This window comes from Rhinatrema bivittatum, chromosome 5, assembly GCF_901001135.1.
Source record: "Rhinatrema bivittatum chromosome 5, aRhiBiv1.1, whole genome shotgun sequence".
Classification (NCBI taxonomy): domain Eukaryota; kingdom Metazoa; phylum Chordata; class Amphibia; order Gymnophiona; family Rhinatrematidae; genus Rhinatrema; species Rhinatrema bivittatum.
The window spans coordinates 281,185,437-281,204,519 of NC_042619.1; the positions used below are offsets into that span (position 1 = coordinate 281,185,437).

A 19,083-nucleotide genomic window follows, 5' to 3' on the forward strand; every position below is an offset into this window, starting at 1 on the left:
CATTGCCCCATGTACAAGTCCACCTTGAGGCCTGGCCACAGGTCTCAGTGTCTCCTTGTACAGCATACAGAAATGCGGGTACCACTTACCGCTCACACACCTGCAGGAGCCTACATGATATCCTCCATTGGGACACCTCCTGGTCTCCCATCTGGTCAGATATCAGAGCGGCCACCCCACCTTGTACCAAAGTCCCGGTACACTCCCCCAGGCGCTACGAAGTGCAGAGGGGAGAAGGGAGGGGGGTTGGGGAGTTTTAATTGCACTATTCTTTCTTTTAACAGAAAATAGTTACTCTCCGCACATCCTGGACCTAAGAAAATCCAACTTTCTTTAGACGTCACAGGTACAATGGTATCTTTGGTTACCATCACTCCATACTGCAGTAAGTACATTATTTTAATGTTTCTATGTGCTTTATGGTGAGTCAACATTACAACCCCAAGCTCTGCCGCCGGCACCAGCTTCGGTAAGTGAACTGTCTCTTGCATCACTGTTGGTGAATGCTGTTTTCTCTGCGGAGTGTAACATCATTCACTTTCCTTTCAGTACATGCAAGGAGCTCTCACTTTTTTCAGGACTCACTATACATTTACTAACTGGGATTACTGTCACTGCCATAAATCCCTTCTGTAACACTTCTGGACACCACAGTCTTAAGACCCTCTTGTCCAGCATGCGCACAGACATTCTGATACATTGTTATATGTCCCTGCGCATATTTTCCATAACCTCAACCTTTCAACTTTTCATGGTTGGGCTATGGGGTTTCTTCCCACTATGCATTTTTCTCATAATTCAAAACTGCTATGGGTTATATTCAGTGACATTCTATACTCAATGGACCTAAGTGGTTTCATTGCTTTCGTCCCTGATTCTTATCCCAGTTCGAACTAGGACCTAGTCTCCTTCGACTCATGCTCGCAATTCCTTAGGGTTATAAAGTTTCTCCTGAAAGCTGTCAACCCATTATGCATCTATTGCACTCCAGCATAGTTTCTCATAAACTCCCTGGACGTTGCACCCATGAGTTATGCCCTTATGCCTTCCAATACTGCTTTTGCAACAATTCTTTGTGCATACAGACAGACAGCATAGGGACAATGTGCTTTCCAACTCATAAGCACGCACAACCTCTTAGCTGCTCTGCTAGACAGCTGCGCAGCTCTACCCTTGGCCCTTGTTCACTTCATGCGTCCTTGGGCCACATATCTAAGAGATTTAATGAACGCTCTATCTGACCTTCTCCACGTAGGTTCTATCCTCTCGAATGGTCTCAATTACATGTGTACAGGGCAAATCTTTTAACGCTGAGTTTAACTAAACTTTCCTCTGCGTCTGCATCATTCCATACGATGCACAGGTTCTGCTCCCTACACATGTTTCCTATGCGTTCCCTTAGATGCCTTTTCTTCCATCAAAGGCCTCTTCAATATATCTCTTCTGCTGCCTCTCGTAGCCAGCATTCTTCTAATGTTGAACTGGGATGGCTTGCTATGTGGGCAATACCTGGAGTGGACTTGTGCATGCAGCTGTTATTGGCCCAGCACAAGGTAGTTCAGGGAACTGAGAATACAGTGCAATAATATAAGAGTTTGGAAGACTAAGCCTAGGGAACTGGTCAGTTCTCTCCATCTGCTCATGGGCATTAATATAGGAAGAGTGTAATTCCTTGTATTTCTATGTGTCTTGTATCTCTAAAAGGATCCATGCCAGATTTTAAGTTTCACTCATGTCTTTTCTGGTTCCCTCCCACCCCTTTGAGATGTGAAATCAGTATCAATGTGAACTAGCTGGAGAAAATCCTACATTGTCTAAATCTCTGGCTGCTATACTAGCTCTCTTAAATATCTTTATCACATCACTATTTTAGTCCATTGCATATTCAGCACATAGAAGAGGCTGAGGAGCCCAGCATTGTATATCAGCAAGGAGGAGTGAGTTATTGATTTCTGCTGGGAGCTGCCTGAAACCCTCTGAAGAGTAGGATATAAGAAAGATATTCTTTTGTTGTTCATTGAAGGGATTTTCAATTCCTACAGATTATCACCATGGGGATGGGTCTGCTGGCTGAAAGTTAGGGACCTGTAAGAGTCTTATTTTGATAGCTAGCTATTGCAGCTCAGTGGTTTGTGTCATATAGTATGTAAGCTCTGTGACATCTGAAGTCCAGGGGATAGAAAAAAAATTGTATTTTTAACCTTGTACTCTAACAATTAATTCATATTCTGTATACACTGGATTAGCATAGGTAGTGTGATGAGTTGAGCCAGAGTGGAGTCTCTGTGCTGTAAAACTTTGAGGTGTTTTCCTCAATGGTATGGTTACTTTGCAGGAAGGAAACTACATTTCCCAGATGCCCTGGTAGTCAGCCTCAGGAAGGGTTGGGGGCAGGGAAACACAAGGGTGGTTTCTTCCTAGGGAGTAGCCCTCCAAAGAGAGAAAGGAGGAGAGCTGGAGGGAAGGCAAGTAAGATCCAAAGCCTGAGGCTGGGGGGGATGGTGCCCAGGCAGACCTTTTCCACTAAAAGCTAAGTCAGCTCTAACAGGGTTCTTTCACTTTTAATGTCTGTGTAACAAGTGGTATGCATAAGTGTCTTCAGCAGTGCCTTGAGGGTTAATTAGAGGGATTAGCTCCCGTGGCGTTGAAGAAGCTGAGGTAGGAAGGCTTATGTAAATGTGGGGAATGCTTATTGTGGGGTTTGGAAGGAAGTATAAGTTAAAAATGAAGAATATAAATTGGTTTTAGGACTGCACAGCAAGGGGAGCTTGTGGCAGCGAAAAGAGTTGTTTTACTTAATTAAGGCAGCTGGAGGAAAAGAGGTAATTAGGACCTGGCAGCTGGCCTAAGGAGACGTTCCTGCAGTGGGGGAGGTTTCAGTACTATGTTATGCTTGGGGGAAGTAGAATGTAATGGGGGAAAAACCTACTTTGTCCACATGTTGTGCAGGGGAACGTATACTAGAAACTCAGAGTGAGAAGCTTGGTGTTTTGGAGATTAATGAATCAGGCAGGTCTGGTAATACTTGTTATGTTGAGTGTTTTTTCCTTTCTGTGGAGTTTGGTTTAATTAATAAACTTCATTACATAAGAAGCTTCTGCCTGAACGTAATATGTTATGTTAAAGGGCTGCCAGGGAGGTGACCCTTACTCTAGTGGAGAATGTGGGAAGTTTTGGTCTCAGGGGCGTAGTTTTAAGATGGCCTTCCCTTACAAGTGGTTCTGACCCATAGTATTCTTGCCTTATGGTTATCCTCTACTCCTGTCTCGTGGGAGAAACTTCAGGAAGGGATCAGCTATAAAGGACTTAGTGGAAGCAGTCCTTGATAATTAGCCCCAAACCCGAAGTCACCGCTGAGGACCTGCCCCTAGGGGCACCATCATCGCCACAGTAGCTAAAGGACTGCAGGCTGGGCATGCAGGCTCACAATGGAAGGTCTGATAGGGACTAATGCATTCTCTCCCTCCTACTTCCTCTTTCTTTTTGCTAGGCAGATGTAGAATCAACATCCCACACCCACTCCTTCATTACAATGTGTGTACTCTGTTCCCCTTTCACCCTGTGGTAATAAGGCCTCTATGTGTAATCCCCCTAACCCTAGTGAGTCTGGAGTTGTTCCTTTTTCATCCAGATAGCTCTGTACATCTATTTCATTAGAACATTTTGGGGAAATAACCCAGAGTGGCTTTCTGGGATCCAAGGAAGTATAATTGACCCAGGAGTATACACTAGTTCTGCATCTCCCATAGAAATTGAGCTCAGTGGGGGTGGCAACCTGTTCCTACTTTCCTACACGACAGAGCAGAACACTGATCAGTTCTGGCTGCCCAGGGAAGGCACAGCAGAGCTGAGTGGATTGGAGCTGCTTACCTAGAGACACGACAGCCACATGAGCCAGACTGGGGTGTTATGACATTTGAGAGGGCTATGAAGTCTAATGGCCAAGACTGAAGAGATATAAGGTCTTTGGCTATTTGTCCCACTACTTCAGGCACTACTATGTTTGTCAATTTCTCTGCCAAGTTGCTGCTTAGCATACTTGCTTCCCACACTCCCCCATCACCTCTGGTGAATATACTATGAAAAGGGGGGAAAGTGCAAGAGTATAAATGAGGGGTGGTCAGGGCAAACAGGACCATATAAAAAACATTGGTGGACATAGATAGAATAATGGGGGTGAAGGATTTTGCACCCAGAGATGAAAGAGCATTGGGTCTGTCCCATTTTGTAGTTGCCTTCAAGTTCCTGACTGTGTTGCCTATGGCCACATCTGACCCAGGAAGGGAGTGAGGGTGAGAAGGCCAAGAGAGTTAATGTGGTGGGGAGTGGAGAGCGTTGGAATGGAGGACAAAGATCACCAGAACAGAAAGGAGGAGGGAAGCTAGAGAGGGGGAATCCAATTCTGTCTACCCTCCTTATTAACTGTGACCCTAAATCCGCAGCTTCCAGTCAACTCGCAGTTAGCTACTGCCCTCCAGTGCTTATTGAGTGTTGCACTGATGGTGGACCCTTGGCCCGAGGTGGGGTTGATGCTACCCACAGGGCAAGCCCTACGGGTCCCCACCGTTGAGAGGCAGAGTAGGCTAGGAGGCGGAGGCTGACTGGAGCTTCACCAATACCAGCCCACATTCCCCTTAGGTTGAGCCCTTGGGTGCCGGGGCCGACTGGACTTAGGCGGACCTCCATGTGACGACTCCCAGTTGGTGTAGACAAGGGTACACCAGAAGAGATATTGGAGGGCCGAGGACGGTCCGGACAAGGCAGGTTCCACAGACTCAGATGCCAAGGGTACACCAGAAGAGATATTGGAGGGCCGAGGACGGTCCGGACAAGGCAGGTTCCACAGACTCAGATGCCAACAGGAACAGAGGAGAGCAGGGGGTGTCCAGGTAAAGATAGGCTGAAGTCTGAGAGGCCAGGTCCGTGGGATACCAAAGGAGAGTCCAAGGCAAGCTGGAGTCAGGGCAGGTGGCAGGAAGGCACAGTACCAGAAGCAGAGCTGAAGTCAGAGCCAGGAGATCAGATCAAGCGTAGTCCAGACGAAATGGGCCAATACCAAAGAATACCAAAGAAGCAGGGGTCAGTACCAGAGAATCAGTCCAAGCGTAGTCCAGACAAAGCAGGGGTCAGTACCAGAGAATCTGTCCAAGCGTAGTCCAAATGAGCAGGGGTCAATACCAGAGGATCAGTCCAAAGGTTCAAGGAGCAGGCAAAGGAATAAACAGGAACCAGGAACAGTGACAAGAACAGGAGACAGGAACGACGATAGGAATGAGCATACGAGCAATTGTGGAGACCTGTTGCCAAGGCAGGGAACAAGTGGCTGGGCCCTATTTTATATACAGAGGCCCAGTGATGTCATCATCCAGGGCCACTGGCTACTTTCCCACCACAGCCCCTTTAAGAGTGTGCGCCTAAGCCAGGGCCCAGAGGAAGCAGGGCGGCAGCATCACTTCGTGGCCTGTGCAGGGAGGAACAGTGCAGGAGTCAGAAGCGGCAGAGGTGGCTGCAGGCGCTCGGGGATGGAGGCGGTTGCCCATCGTCTCGAGTGAAGATGAACCAGAGCTAGCAGCTGGAGTCCTGGGGTGAGTAGGCTCGGGCGTGGGCCTACCATGCCCGGGACGTGTAACAGTTCCCCCCCCCCCCCTTTACGCTTCCCTCCTGGAGGTGTGGGCTTGGCTGGATGGGCATGGTGGAACTGGAGGAGGAGTCCCTTGTCCAGGATATTACTGGCTAGTTCCTAGGAATTTTCCTCTGGACCGTAGCCTTCCCACGAGAGAAGGTACTCCCAACGGTAACCTCTTCTTCGGACATCAAGTACTTCTTGAACCCAATAAGTGGTATTGGTCTCGGTGGAAACTGGAGATGGTGCATGAGTTCTACATGATGGCCAAGAAAGCATTACTGGTTTGAACAGAGAGACGTGGAGAGAGTTGTGTATACCCAAAGTGGGTGGTAACCGCAGTTGGTAGGTGTCTGGTCCCAATTCGCCAGGTCACAGAGAAAGGACCAATGTACCTAGGAGCAAACCTTTGAAAAGATAGTTTTAGCCGGATGTAACGCGTGCTCAACCAGACTTTTTGGCCTGGCTGAAATTCTGGATCCGGGCGACAATGTAAGTCTGCGGCCTTCTTGGCTCATGTAGCCACTTGAAGAAGATGTTTATTCGTCTGGTTCCAGAGGACTTGCAGAGCATTGGCTGTGGCCTGAGCTGTGTACAATTCTGGTCGCCGCATCTCAAAAAAGATATAATTGCGATGGAGAAGGTACAGAGAAGGGCTACCAAAATGATAAGGGGAATGGAACAACTCCCCTATGAGGAAAGACTAAAGAGGTTAGGACTTTTCAGCTTGGAGAAGAGACGACTGAGGGGGGATATGATAGAGGTGTTTAAAATCATGAGAGGTCTAGAACGGGTAGATGTGAATCGGTTATTTACTCTTTCGGATAGTAGAAGGACTAGGGGACACTCCATGAAGTTAGCATGGGGCACATTTAAAACTAATCGGAGAAAGTTCTTTTTTACTCAACGCACAATTAAACTCTGGAATTTGTTGCCAGAGAATGTGGTTCGTGCAGTTAGTATAGCTGTGTTTAAAAAAGGATTGGATAAGTTCTTGGAGGAGAAGTCCATTACCTGCTATTAAGTTCACTTAGAGAATAGCCACTGCCATTAGCAATGGTTACATGGAATAGACTTAGTTTTTGGGTACTTGCCAGGTTCTTATGGCCTGGATTGGCCACTGTTGGAAACAGGATGCTGGGCTTGATGGACCCTTGGTCTGACCCAGTATGGCATTTTCTTATGTTCTTATGTTCTTATGTCAGGGAAGGCACTGACATTGGGACTGGTAATGGGAGTCGTGGTTGTCTGCCATAGACTATGGAGAAAGGTGAAGTTCTGGTAGCTGCTGCAACATGAGAGTTGTGTGAGAATTCTGTCCACAGTAAGAGCTCTGCCCAATTATCTTGTTGATCATTGGAGTAAGATCGCAGGAAGTTCTTCAGAGAGCAGTTGGTATGCTCGGCCTGACCGTTGGCTTTCGGATGGTATGCAGTCGTCAGGCTGATGTTTATACCAAATTTCCTGCTGAGTGAGCGCCAGTAGCAAGCAACAAATTGAGGTCCTCTGTCTGAGGCGATATCTGTGGGCAAGCCATGGAGACGAAACATGTGTTGGAAAAAGAGGCATACGAGCTCTGGGGCCGAGGGCAAGGCAGGCAGAGGCTCAATGGGCCATCTTGGAGAAGCGGTCTATGATGACCCAGATTACTGTATTCCCCTTAGATGGTGGTAAGTCTACAACAAAATCTGTGGAAAGATGAGTCCACGGCTCTTCAGGTGCAGGCAATAGCTGGAGCAGGCCCCAAGGTTGGCCTACTGGAGGCTTCTGCTGGGCACAGATGACGCATGAGTCCACATAGGCACAGGTGTCAGAGACCATGGTGGGCCACCAGTAAAAACGATGGAGTAGCCCTAAGGTCTGGGCACGTCCAGGGTGAACAGCAAGTTTGGAGACATGCACCCAGCATAGACCCTCACTCGGAGCCAACAAGGCACAATGGTTTTCCTGGCTGGGGCCATAATGATGGCGGAAAGGCAGATACAAGCAGGATCAGAGTAGCCTAGTGGTTAGAGCAGTGGGCTATGAACCAGGAGACCAGGGTTCAAGTCCTGCTGTTGCTCCTTGTGACCTTGGGAATGTCACTTTACCCTCCATTGCCTCTGGTACAAACTTAGATTGTAAGCCCTCTGGGATAGGGAAACACCTTCAGTACCTGAATGTAATCCACTTTTTGCACTTTTTTAAATCTTGAAACCTGGTACACCTCTTGCACTTTTTTCAATACTTTGAAGTGCAGAATATAAAATTTTAAAAATATATGGCTGGGTTCTTCTTGAATGCCATCAGATGGTATTAGAGCTCAAAATCAAATCAGGAGAAGAATAAAGCCCAGTGGGCCTGGTGAGCATTGAGACACTGGGCATGACAAAGGTGTTTGAGATTCTTGTAGTCAGTATAGACGGTAAATTTGTGCTGAGCGCCCTGCAACCAGGGGTGCCATTCCTTGAGGGTGAGCTTAATGGCCAGCAATTCCAGGTCTCCAATACTGTAATTCTGTTCCGTACGGGAGAACTTATGGGAAAAGAAAGAGCAAGGAAGGAGAGTTCCTCGAGTGGAGTGCTGACTTAGAACTGCCCCAGCTCCAATAGCCGAAGCATCAACCTCTACGACAAAGGGGTGACTTGGATCCTGGTGGTGCAGACAAGGTCCAGAAAAAAAGGCGTTCTTAAGGTTTTGAAAGGCAGTCAAGCTTCAGGGGACCAATTTCTTCTATCGCTGCCCTTCCTAGTCATGGCCGAGAGGGGTGCAGCCAACACTGAGTAATTTGCTATGAAATGATACTAGTAGTTGGTGAATCCGAGAAATCTTTGGAGGCCCATAGGCCAATCATGGATTCCCTTTAACTTACTAGGGTCCATGGTAAATCCTCGTTGGGAGATGATAAAACCCAAGAAAGGCAAACTGGACTTGTCAAATAAACATTTATCCAATTTGGCAAATAGGTAGTTTTCGTGAAGCCATTGGAGAACAGTGCGGACATCGGCCCGATGGGAATCCAGGTCCTTTGAGAAGATAAGGATATCATCCAGATACGCGATGACCTTAGTGTATAAAAGGTCGCGAAAGATCTCGTTGATCATCCGTTGAAATACTGCAGGGGCATTGCAGAGTCTGAAAGGCATGACTAGTTATTCATAATGCCCATCTCTAGTGTTAACTGCTGTTTTCCAAACATCCTCTGGGCGAATACGGACTAAATTGTAGGCGCCCCACAGTTTCAGCTTGGTAACGATAGTGGTGCCCTGAAGGTGATCAAACAATTCGGAGATCAAGGGTAATGGGTATCTGTCCTTACGGGTGATTGCATTTAAGCCGCAGTAATCGATACAAGGTCTTAATGATCCATCCTTCTTCTTGACGAAGAAAAAACCTGCTCCTGCAGGCGAGGTGGACGGTCAGATAAACCCCATAGCTAGGTTTTCCTGGATGTATTCGGTCATGGCTCGAGTTTCAGGCAGAGACAAAGGATAAGTCCTACCCCTGGGAGGGGTAGTACCTGGTAGCAGGTCAATTGGACAATCAAACTTACACAGGGGGGAAGGATATCTGTTTTCTGCTTAGAAAAGATGTCCTCAAAGTCCCCATAGGGAGATGGAAGACCAGAAACAGCTACTGCAAGGGGGACTGCAGGTGAAGGCTCCACCTTCTTCAGGCATTGTTGGTGACAAGCAGAACTCCATTCGGTGAGCTGCAGAGCTCCCCAGTCAAACTGGGGGAGTGGTGCTGGAGCCACTGCAACCCCAAGACTATAGGCTGAATGGATTTCTCCAAAACAAGAAGTTCAATCTCCTCCTCATGGAGAGCACCGGTGAGTAGCCAAACAGGTGCTGTTATTTGGGACATCTGCCCAGGAAGCGGTTCACCATGGATAGAGGTGATCTGGAGAGGAATTTCAATGGCATGAGTAGGTATGCCTAAGAGGTGTACCAGGTTTCAAGATAAAACTCCCACCTGCTCCAGAGTCAACTAGAGCCATGGTTGGAAAGGAATGGGAGTCCCAGGTTAGCGTAACTGATAAGGATAATTGAGGGGCCGCAGTAGTAGTGCCCAAGTTCAGGACCCCAACCGAACTGAGGCCCGGGAGTTTCCCGGATGGAAAGTACAAGTGAAGGAGGTGGCCGGAAGCCCACAGTACAGGCACAACCCGGAGTCCCTCCATCAGAGACATTCCTCCGGAGTAAGTCGCCCATGACCCAGCTGCATAGGTTCCTCTGACTTGATAGTAGATTGAATCCCACTACTAGTGGGCTTCATGGAAGGAGGAGAGTGGGATCGCTCCACAGCAACACGTCGGGGTGTCCAAACTTCACCGTGACATTCCTGGAGGTGGTGATCAATCCAGCCTGTCAAGTTGATTAAACCCTCTAGAGAGGTCGGACGTTCTTGGGCTGCGAATTCGTCTTTCAATTGGGATGAAAGATCGTCCAAGTAAATGGCTCAAAGACAATCCTCTTGCCACGCCAATTAAGTGGCTCGAGTCTGAAACTCAATGGTGTAGTCATTGAGGGATCTCTGACCCTGTTGTAAGTTTAAGAGATGGGTACTGGCCACAGCCTGTCTGCCAGGATCATCGAAGATCTGACGGAAGTTGGTCAGGAAGCATGACAATTCTTGCAGAAGAGAGTCTGAATACTCCCATAAGGGAGAGGCCCACACTAAAGCCTTGCCTTCCAAACGAGAAAGAATAAAGGTCACCTTTGTCAGTTCATCCTGGAAGATGAAAGGCTGCAGGGCAAACTGCATGTAACACTGGTTAATAAACCCTCTGCAGAGACAAGGGTCCCCATTAAAATGGGGTGGAGTGGGTAGGGCCAGAAAAGCCCTGGTGGGTGAGACTGCGGGCGGTGGGCTGACTAGGGCAGACATCAGAGCTGTGGCGCTTGTGTGAGTATCCAGCTGAGCGTGGAGACATTTGACAGAAGAGGCCAATGCCTCTAGGAACAGCTGCTGTTCTTGTATCTTCAAGGCCAGGCCAGGAATGGCCTGGAGGGTGGGAGGCTCTGCTGAATCCATGGCCTTGGCAATCTGTTGCGCTGATGGTGAACCCTTGGGTCCCCACTGTCTGGAGGCAGAGCAGTCTAGGAGATGGAGGCTAACTGGAGCTTCACCAGTACCAGCCCACATTCCCCTTAGGCTGAGCCCTTGGGTGCCGGGGCCGGCTGGACTTAGGCGAGCCTCTGTGTGACAACTCCCATTTGGTGTCGACAAGGGTACGCCAGGAACCAGCAGAGGTATTGGAGGCCTGAGGACGGTCCGGACGAGGCAGGGTTCCAGAGACCCAGACGCCAACAGGAACAGAGGAGAGCAAGGGGCGTCCAGGTAAAGATAGGCTGAAGCCTGAGTGGCCAGGTCCATGGGATACCAAAGGTGAGTCCAAGGCAAGCTGGAGTCAAGGCAAGTGGCAGAAAAGCACAGCACCGGAAGCAGAGCTGAGGTCAGAGCCAGGAGATCAGATCAAGCATAGTCCAGACGAAGCAGGGTCCAAGCATAGTCCAGACAAGCAGGGGTCAATACCAGAGGATCAGTCCAAGGGTACCAGGAGCAGGCAAAGGAACAAGAACCAGGAATGACAACAGGAACAGGAACCAGGAACGAACAACGAGCACACGAGCAATCGTGGAGACCTTTTGCCAAGGCAGGGAACAAGTGACCGGGCCTTGCCTTATATACAGAGGCCCAGTGATGTCATCAATTAGGGCCGAGGGCTACTTTCCCGCCACAGCCCCTTTAAGTGTGCGTGAGTCGCACGCACGCTTGCCTAAGCCAGGGCCCAGAGGAAGCAGGGCGGCGGCATCACTCTGCGGCCCGCGTGGGGAGACCCGCTGGGTACAGTGAGGAATTGCGCAGGAGTAGAAGTGGCAGAGTTGGCTGCAGGCACTCGGGGATGGAGGTGGCTGCCCACCGCCACGAGCGAAGTTGAACCGGAGGTGGCAGCTGGAGTCCTGGGGTGAGTAGGCCAGGGTGTGGGCCTACTACGGCTGGGACGTGTAACATTGAGCTGTGCTAGAATAGAGTGGTTGAGGGTTGAGTACTATCTCTCGCCTGGTGGAAAGATCAGAACAATCTCCTCCAGGGACTGCCCTTTCAAGTGACAGATCCTCAACTCATCCTCACCACCAACGCTTCCAACCTCGGGTGGGGAGCCCATGTGAACGATCTGCAGACACAAGGATCTTGGTCTCCAGAGAAAGCCAAACACCAGATAAATTTCCTGGAGCTTCGAGCAATGCAATATGCTCTCAGAGCTTTTCAGGATTGCCTAACAATTCACGTCATCCTGATTCAGACGGACAACCAGGTGGCCATGTGGTACATCAACAAGCAGGGAGGCACAGGCTCCTTACTTCTGTGTCAGGAAGCTGCGCAGATTTGGGCAGAAGCGCTCTCCAACTCAATGTACCTCAGGGCCACCTAATTACCGGGGGTGGACAATGTCTTGCCAGACAAACTGAGTCGCGTCTTCCAACCGCACGAGTGGTCGCTCAACCCCTCGGTAGCGACCTCAATCTTCCGACAATGGGGATACCTCCAGACAGACCTCTTTGCATCCCCTCAGAACCACAAAGTGGACAACTACTGCCCAGAGATGCATTCTCCCTCTCGTGGGCAACCGTTCTGCTCTATGCATTCCCTCCACTTCCTCTTCTCTCGAAGACTCTCATAAAGCTACGTCAGGACAAGGGAACCATGATCCTGATAGCACCTCACTGGCCATCCCAATTTACAGGCCTTGACTCTGACGGCATGGATGTTGAAAGGTTAATCCTTCAACCACTTAACCTTTCAGATTTGGTTTCTCGTGTCCTGATTGCTTCACGGAAGCCTTCCACAAGAAAATCTTATTCCTATAAATGGAAAAGGTACACATCATGGTGCACCTCGCAGTCCCTTTATCCTTTTTCCTGTCCAATCCCAAGGTTTTTGGACTATCTCTGGCATTTGTCGGAATCAGGTCTAAAGACCTCTTCCATCAGAATGCATGTCAGTGCAGTAGCCGCCTTCCATAAAGGTGTCGGGAATGTTCCTATATCTGTACAACCCCTCGTCATACGCTTTTTAAAGGGCTTGCTCCATATCAAGCCACCTGTATGTCCTCCGGCCCCTTCTTGGGACCTTAATCTGGTTCTCGGTCGGCTCATGAAACCACCATTTGAGCCTCTTCAACTCCTGTGACCTGAAATATCTCACATGGAAAGTGATTTTCCTTTTGGCTATCACTTCAGCTCGCAGGGTTAGTGAGTTACAGGCCCTAGTTACCTATCTGCCTTACACTAAACTCCTGCAGGACCGGGCGGTACTCCACACTCACCCTAAGTTCTTACCTAAGGTAGTTTCGGAGTTTCACATTAATCAATCCATCATACTACCTAGAGATGTGAATCGTGTGCCAGATCATCTTAAAGATCAGGTTTGGCTGGGGGTGGGGGGGGGAAATCTGATCGTTAAGATATGTGAATTGGAATCGTTTCCGATTCCAATTCACATCGCTAATTTTTTTTTTTTTAGGGAGGCCCGTGCCGCTAAAAAAAAAAACCCACCGACCCTTTAAATCGACCCCCCTTAGCCTCCCCCACCCTCCCGCCCCCCCCGCCCCAAAACCTTTTAACATTACCTGGTGGTCCAGGGGGGCCTCGGAGGACGATTTCCCGTTCCCAGGCATCAGCTGCGCTAAAATAAAATGGCGCCGATGCCCCTTTGCCCTTACCATGTGACAGGGTATTCGTGCCATTGGCCAGCCCCGGTCACATGGTAGGAGCACTGGATGGCTGGCGCCATCTTTTTTTTTTTTAACGGGCCATCGGCGCCATTTTAATTAGTGGCAGCCAAAATGGCGCCGATGGCCCGAGAGCGGGAGATCGCGCCGGGCCCCCCCCCTCCCCCCCACCAGGTAATTTAACATTTTGGGGGAGTTCGGGAGGGTGGGGGAGCGTAAGGAATTGGTTTTAAAGGGTCGGGGTGGGTTTAGGGGTTGTTTTGGTGTGCCGGTTTTCCCGCCCTCCCCCAAATAAGTCCCGTGCCCTATTTAACGATTCAGGACGATTTATGACGATAAATCGGGGGCATTTGTATTGTATCGTGCACTCTGATGATTTAGGACGATTTTAAAATTATCTGACGATAATTTTAATCGTTCAAAAACGATTCACATCCCTAATACTACCTATCTTCTTTCCCAGGCCCCATTCCAATCCAGGGGAACAGGCTCTGCATACCCTTGACTGTAAACGGGCTCTAGCATTCTACCTAGACCGTACAGTTGCCCACAGGAAGAGCACTCAGTTATTCGTCTCTTTCCATCCCAACAAATTAGAGCAACCTGTGGGTAAGCAGACTCTCTCCTCCTGGTTGGCGGACTGCATATCTCTTTGCTACCAGCAAGCAGGCATTCCTTTTCAAGACCGTGTTAAAGCACACTCTGTGAGGGCCATGGCGACTTCAGTAGCACACCTACGATCGGTGCCGCTTCCTGACATTTGCAGGGCTGCCACCTGGAGTTCTCTCCACACTTTCGCAGCCCACTATTGCTTGGACAAAGCCGGAAGACAAGATTCCATCTTCAGCCACTCTGTCCTGCGTAACCTGTTTCCAACGTGACGTACCAACACCCTTCCGCCTGCCCGGTGGGGTTCAGGATGCCCTCTACCAAATTCCACCACAGTTGTGGTGCCTGTTGCACGCCATTGGGTACATTTGGTGCTGTTCGGACATCCTCAACTTGGTACTCATCCATATGTGAGGACTACTATCCTGCTTGTCCTGTGAGAAAGCAAATGTTACTTACCTGTAACAGGTGTTCTCACAGGACAGCAGGATGTTAGTCCTCACGAAACCCGCCCGCCGCCCCACGGTATTGGGTTCGTAACGTTTTGTTTTATTTTTCGGCACTGCCTGTAGCTTTCAAATAAGACTGAAGGGGGACCCCTGCTGGCTGCAGGGTTGGTACCATGCTGGGCATGCCCAGTAGGGGCCAGTCAAAGTTCTGGAAACTTTGACAAAAGTGTTCTGTGTTTGGGCTCCATCCTGTGATGTCACCCATATGTGAGGACTAACATCCTGCTGTCCTGTGAGAACACCTGTTACAGGTAAGCAACTTTGCTATCCCTTGCCAACTTGGGATAAAAGACAGAGATTGCAAGACACATTGAAAAACTATAAGTAAGATCTACATTTATTTACATGCAACGATCTCCACTTGCAGGCCTATACAAAACGATATGTTCTGCATACACTTCACTATATTCATTGCAGGCAAAAGTTAATGCTGATGCAGCAAGGATTTTTGCTTGCAGAAAATGTGTTTCCAAACAGCAGTACTGCTTAGCACCTTTGCAGGGAAATCTCATGCCAATGAGGGCATTAAGCATTACTCGTTGATGCAGAGATTGCATCTGGGCAGCGGACCTTATTTTCAGCTAGAAAGTTAACCCCTAGTTACAGCTGAAGTTAAGTTTGCAGCGCTATTATAAAAAGAGTTTTAAAAAGTAATCGAAACATCAAAAATAGTCATACACAGTCCAGGCAGCTGCCTCCATTTACCCAAATAACTGACTTCTCCAAGTAAGTGGCAGCAGCCACCACTTACACAGATAGCCTGTCAAGGATGCCTCCACCCTCTTCCCTCGTTAAAATGGCCATTGCATCTTTGCAAAATGCTCAGCTTACAGTTTCTTACCATTTATAAACTCCAGATGTATTAGCATATGATTAGCTTATTGCATCAGGAGTTTACTCAAAATAATAATATTGGCATTACAAAATATGCAGTGAAAACCTGCACCCTTTTTATGAGCACCAAGATTATTGCATCAGCTGGGAGACTTTCTGCTTCCTCACAAACACTCAAAATTTCTGTGAATGCAAATGATATGGGCCCTATCCAACACAACTGGTATGTACAATCTGATGGTCCTTGATGCCTCGCTATTTAGACCACTGCCCATCAGTTCAAACCCTGTCATAGAGTCTAATACACAGCCCATTGCACATGCAAGGCAGCATCAAACAACAGCCAGCTGAAATAGGTATTCTGAAAGTCCAAAGATGTATCTGTTGGTTAGGCATCACCCTCTCCACCACCACCCCTTTTTTGTAAATTTGTACAATTATCTATTCTAGCTACATATGATGTAAGCGCCACTGCCATTTTTGTAAATATGTAAATTTCTCGAGTATATTTAGTTTGCCTTCCCCCCCCACCCTCCTCAGCTCCTTTATCTACCTCCTCCCTCCCTCGCTTCCTTGTTCTACTGGTTACTTGTTACATGTAAAGCCTGTTGCTTGTTGCGTTCTCTGTAAACCGACGAGATGTTCCCAACGTGCGTCGGTATATAAATGCCTTTAAATAAATAAATAAATAAATAAATTTAGGGTTGGACTCTGCTGTGAGTCTTGACCCCTGGGAAAGACTGAGAATTGAAATTGTCAGACAAAGGTACTGTTAGCACTGGAGGGGTTTTTCTGAACAAACAAGATAAATCCTGGCAACCTGTGAAACACTATTAACAAAGCCCTACAAAAGAAAGGAAAGATACACACAATTATTAATATAAAACATTTATATAAAAAATTGTAAAAAACTGTTTACAATATAAAACAATAAACAAAAATAAATAGGACAGGGGTGGGAAATACTAGGGACCAAAACTATTATAAGAACAGAAAAAGGGGCCAGGGCAATAAAGAGGCCAGAGACTTCAGATTTAGGTGCCTTGCTGAAAAAACCTAATGTGCCAAGCCAAGGACAGCAGAAATATGCCATGACACCACTGGACCTCGGCTTGGAGCTGAAATTCTTTGGTGAGACCCCAAGGACAGCTTCCATTGCCTTCAGCCAATTCCCCATTATCCTTGTGGCCTGAGCAAACTGCTGCTGAGAAACAGGCTCAGAGTCTGGAGCAGGTGCTCCAGATGCTGAGTCTGATTCTTGAGCCAGGCCAGCAGATGATGGAGGAAGAAGCTGAGGGTGATGGGGGGGGGGGGGGGTCTCCCTCAACAAAACAAGTTGACCACTCTGGGTCTCGGTATCCCTACTACCATGGTCAAAAAGGGGAGGACCTACTTGGAGGGGGGAAGAGTGCTATGGCCCAGGGTGTGCCTCTAAGGGGTTGGATTAACACCGCTGGCGCCTCTCCTGCTGCTGGCTGGAGTGGGGGAGGAGCAGCCTTCTCCCCAGCTGTGGCAGCTGCATCAACAGGGGCTGGGGCTGGGTCATCACCCGTGGCATCCTCCTCTACCACTTCCTCCTGCTCCTCTTCCTCCTCCAGCAATGAGTTGACATCTGTGAACAGCAATAGTGGGTTATATGCTTTCTTTCTATTAGAGGGTATTGCTCTAGTTGGGAAGGCGCAGGGCAAGGGAAAAATTAATAGATATGAGGCTATATGTGGTACCTAACCAATTAATACATCTTTAGACATTCAGAATACCTATTTCAGCTGGCTGTTACTTGATGCTGCCTTGTACAATGGGCTGCATGTTAGACTGTGACAGGGTTTGAACTGATGGGTAATGGTCTAAATAGCAAGGCATCAAAGGCCATCAGACTGTACATACCAGTTGTGTTGGATAGGGCCCATATCATTTGCATGCAAAGAAATGTTTGAGTGTTTGTGAAGAACCAGAAGTTCTCCCAGCTAGTCCAGAGAATACCTTTCAATGAACACCTCATGACAGCACTGCCTGTGACCCTGAGAGCATTCTTTGTGTTTGTGTGGGTGTGTGTGAGAATGAGGATTTTGGCAGGATCATGCAGAGCAATAGACCCATGTGTGTGTTGATAGAAACAAGAACTATACAGACCATGTAAATATAGCTAGAAAGGAATTGTAGGGTGTTATGGTTTTGAGGTGTTTGATGGATTCTTGGGTGCTGCAGTGATATATGCGCCCATGGGAGGAGCCCAGCGGGGAGCTGCAGTACCAGGCTAGACTCAGATGCACAAACACAGAGAGAGGTTTTATTATACAGCTTGTAGAGTTGGCCAGAGGTGGCAGTAGTGAGTAGATTTGTGCAGCAGTCCTAGGTCCTCGGCGGAGGAGACCCGTCCCACAATGGTGGTGTAGGGAGCTCTGATGCAGATCTCCAATAATGAGCTGTAGGTGAGACAGACTGAAAGATGTTTAAGTTACTCACACTCTTATAGCTGTATTGGTAGAGTTCCCAGCAGGTAGAGGTATTGTTAGCAGGCACCAAGGAAGACAACTCAGGCCCTCGAGGAGCGAGTACCTGGATACTGGATAGAAACCTGGAAAGAAGCATAGGGCCCCCAAGAAGCGGGTACCCAAGTTAGTAAATCCCGAAGGGTGGAGAGAGCTTCTAAAGCAGCGAGAAGCGGCAGAGCAGATTAGACTGGACGAATCCAATCCTTGCTAACTGTTAGCAAATGGGCAACCTATATACCCGGATGTTATGACGTCACTCGAGGGGGACACCCCCGAGGTTCGCGCCATCACTGGAATATAGACATGGGTGGCGTGTGCACACGCACCCTAGGAGGCCCTCAGGTATATCATGGCGGAATGCCTTGCCGTAGCCGCTCCGGGGACGCCGGTGAAAGTGGCAAGAAGACGCGGCGGTCGCCATCTTCCCGAGGCTAGTGGAGAAAGCATTTAGAAAGGCGAGACAAGTAGGACGAAGCCGTCTGAGTCCGGTCACAACAGTACCCCCCTTCAAAGGGCCTCCTCCAGACCCCCTACCTGGTTTCCAAGGATATAATTGATGATACTGGTTCAGCATCTCTTTGTCCATGATATTAGCCATAGGTTACCACGAGTTATTTTCTGGTCCATAGCCCTCCCATGACAGGAGGTATTCCCAGACTCTGCCTCTCTTCCTTACATCAAGTATAGCATCGACTTTGAACTCGATGTCCTCTGCGTCAACAGGAGGGGGATCTGGTGTCTTGGTGCTGAATTTGTTGTGAATGAGCGGTTTCAATAAAGAGACGTGAAACGTGTTATGGATCTTCATTGCTGGGGGAAGTCTGAGACTGTAGGAGAGATTGCCCAGACGTCGGAGGATAGGAAAAGGTCTGACATAGCATGGAGCAAAGCGAGCTGAAGGTAGCTTGAGTCTAAGGTGCTTAGTAGACAGCCAGACTTTATCCTCAGGCTTGAAGTCAGGGGCCTTGCAGTGATGAGCATCATAGCCCCGTTTAGCTCGGATTCCAGCTTTAATGAGCATCTCCTTGGTCTTCTTCCAAAGTTGTTGAATCTCATCGGCAGTAGCTTGAGCTGCCGGGGACGACACTGACAGCAGAAGTGGCAGAGGTGGTGAAGGTAGTCGTCCATATACCACTTCGAATGGTGTTGATCCAGTAGATGTTGCTGGATGAGAGTTGATGGAAAACTCGGCCCACGGTAACAGTTCAGCCCAATCATGCTGACGTGAGCTAACGTAGGCACGGAGGAACTGCTTGAGGGTACGGTTCATCCTCTGTTTGACCGTTAGACTGAGGG

The 19,083-nt window shown here is 48.6% G+C and overlaps 1 protein-coding gene across 1 annotated transcript in view; it reads left to right on the plus strand.

Moving 5' to 3' along the window:
- The first annotated feature begins 1,805 nt into the window (after positions 1–1,805).
- Positions 1,806–19,083, plus strand: part of LOC115092770 (disintegrin and metalloproteinase domain-containing protein 9-like) — a 211,494-nt gene continuing 194,216 nt past the window's right edge. The window contains exon 1 of the mRNA XM_029604073.1: positions 1,806–1,937. The gene's annotated coding sequence lies outside the window, so the exon portion shown is untranslated. The remainder of the gene's footprint in view (positions 1,938–19,083) is intronic.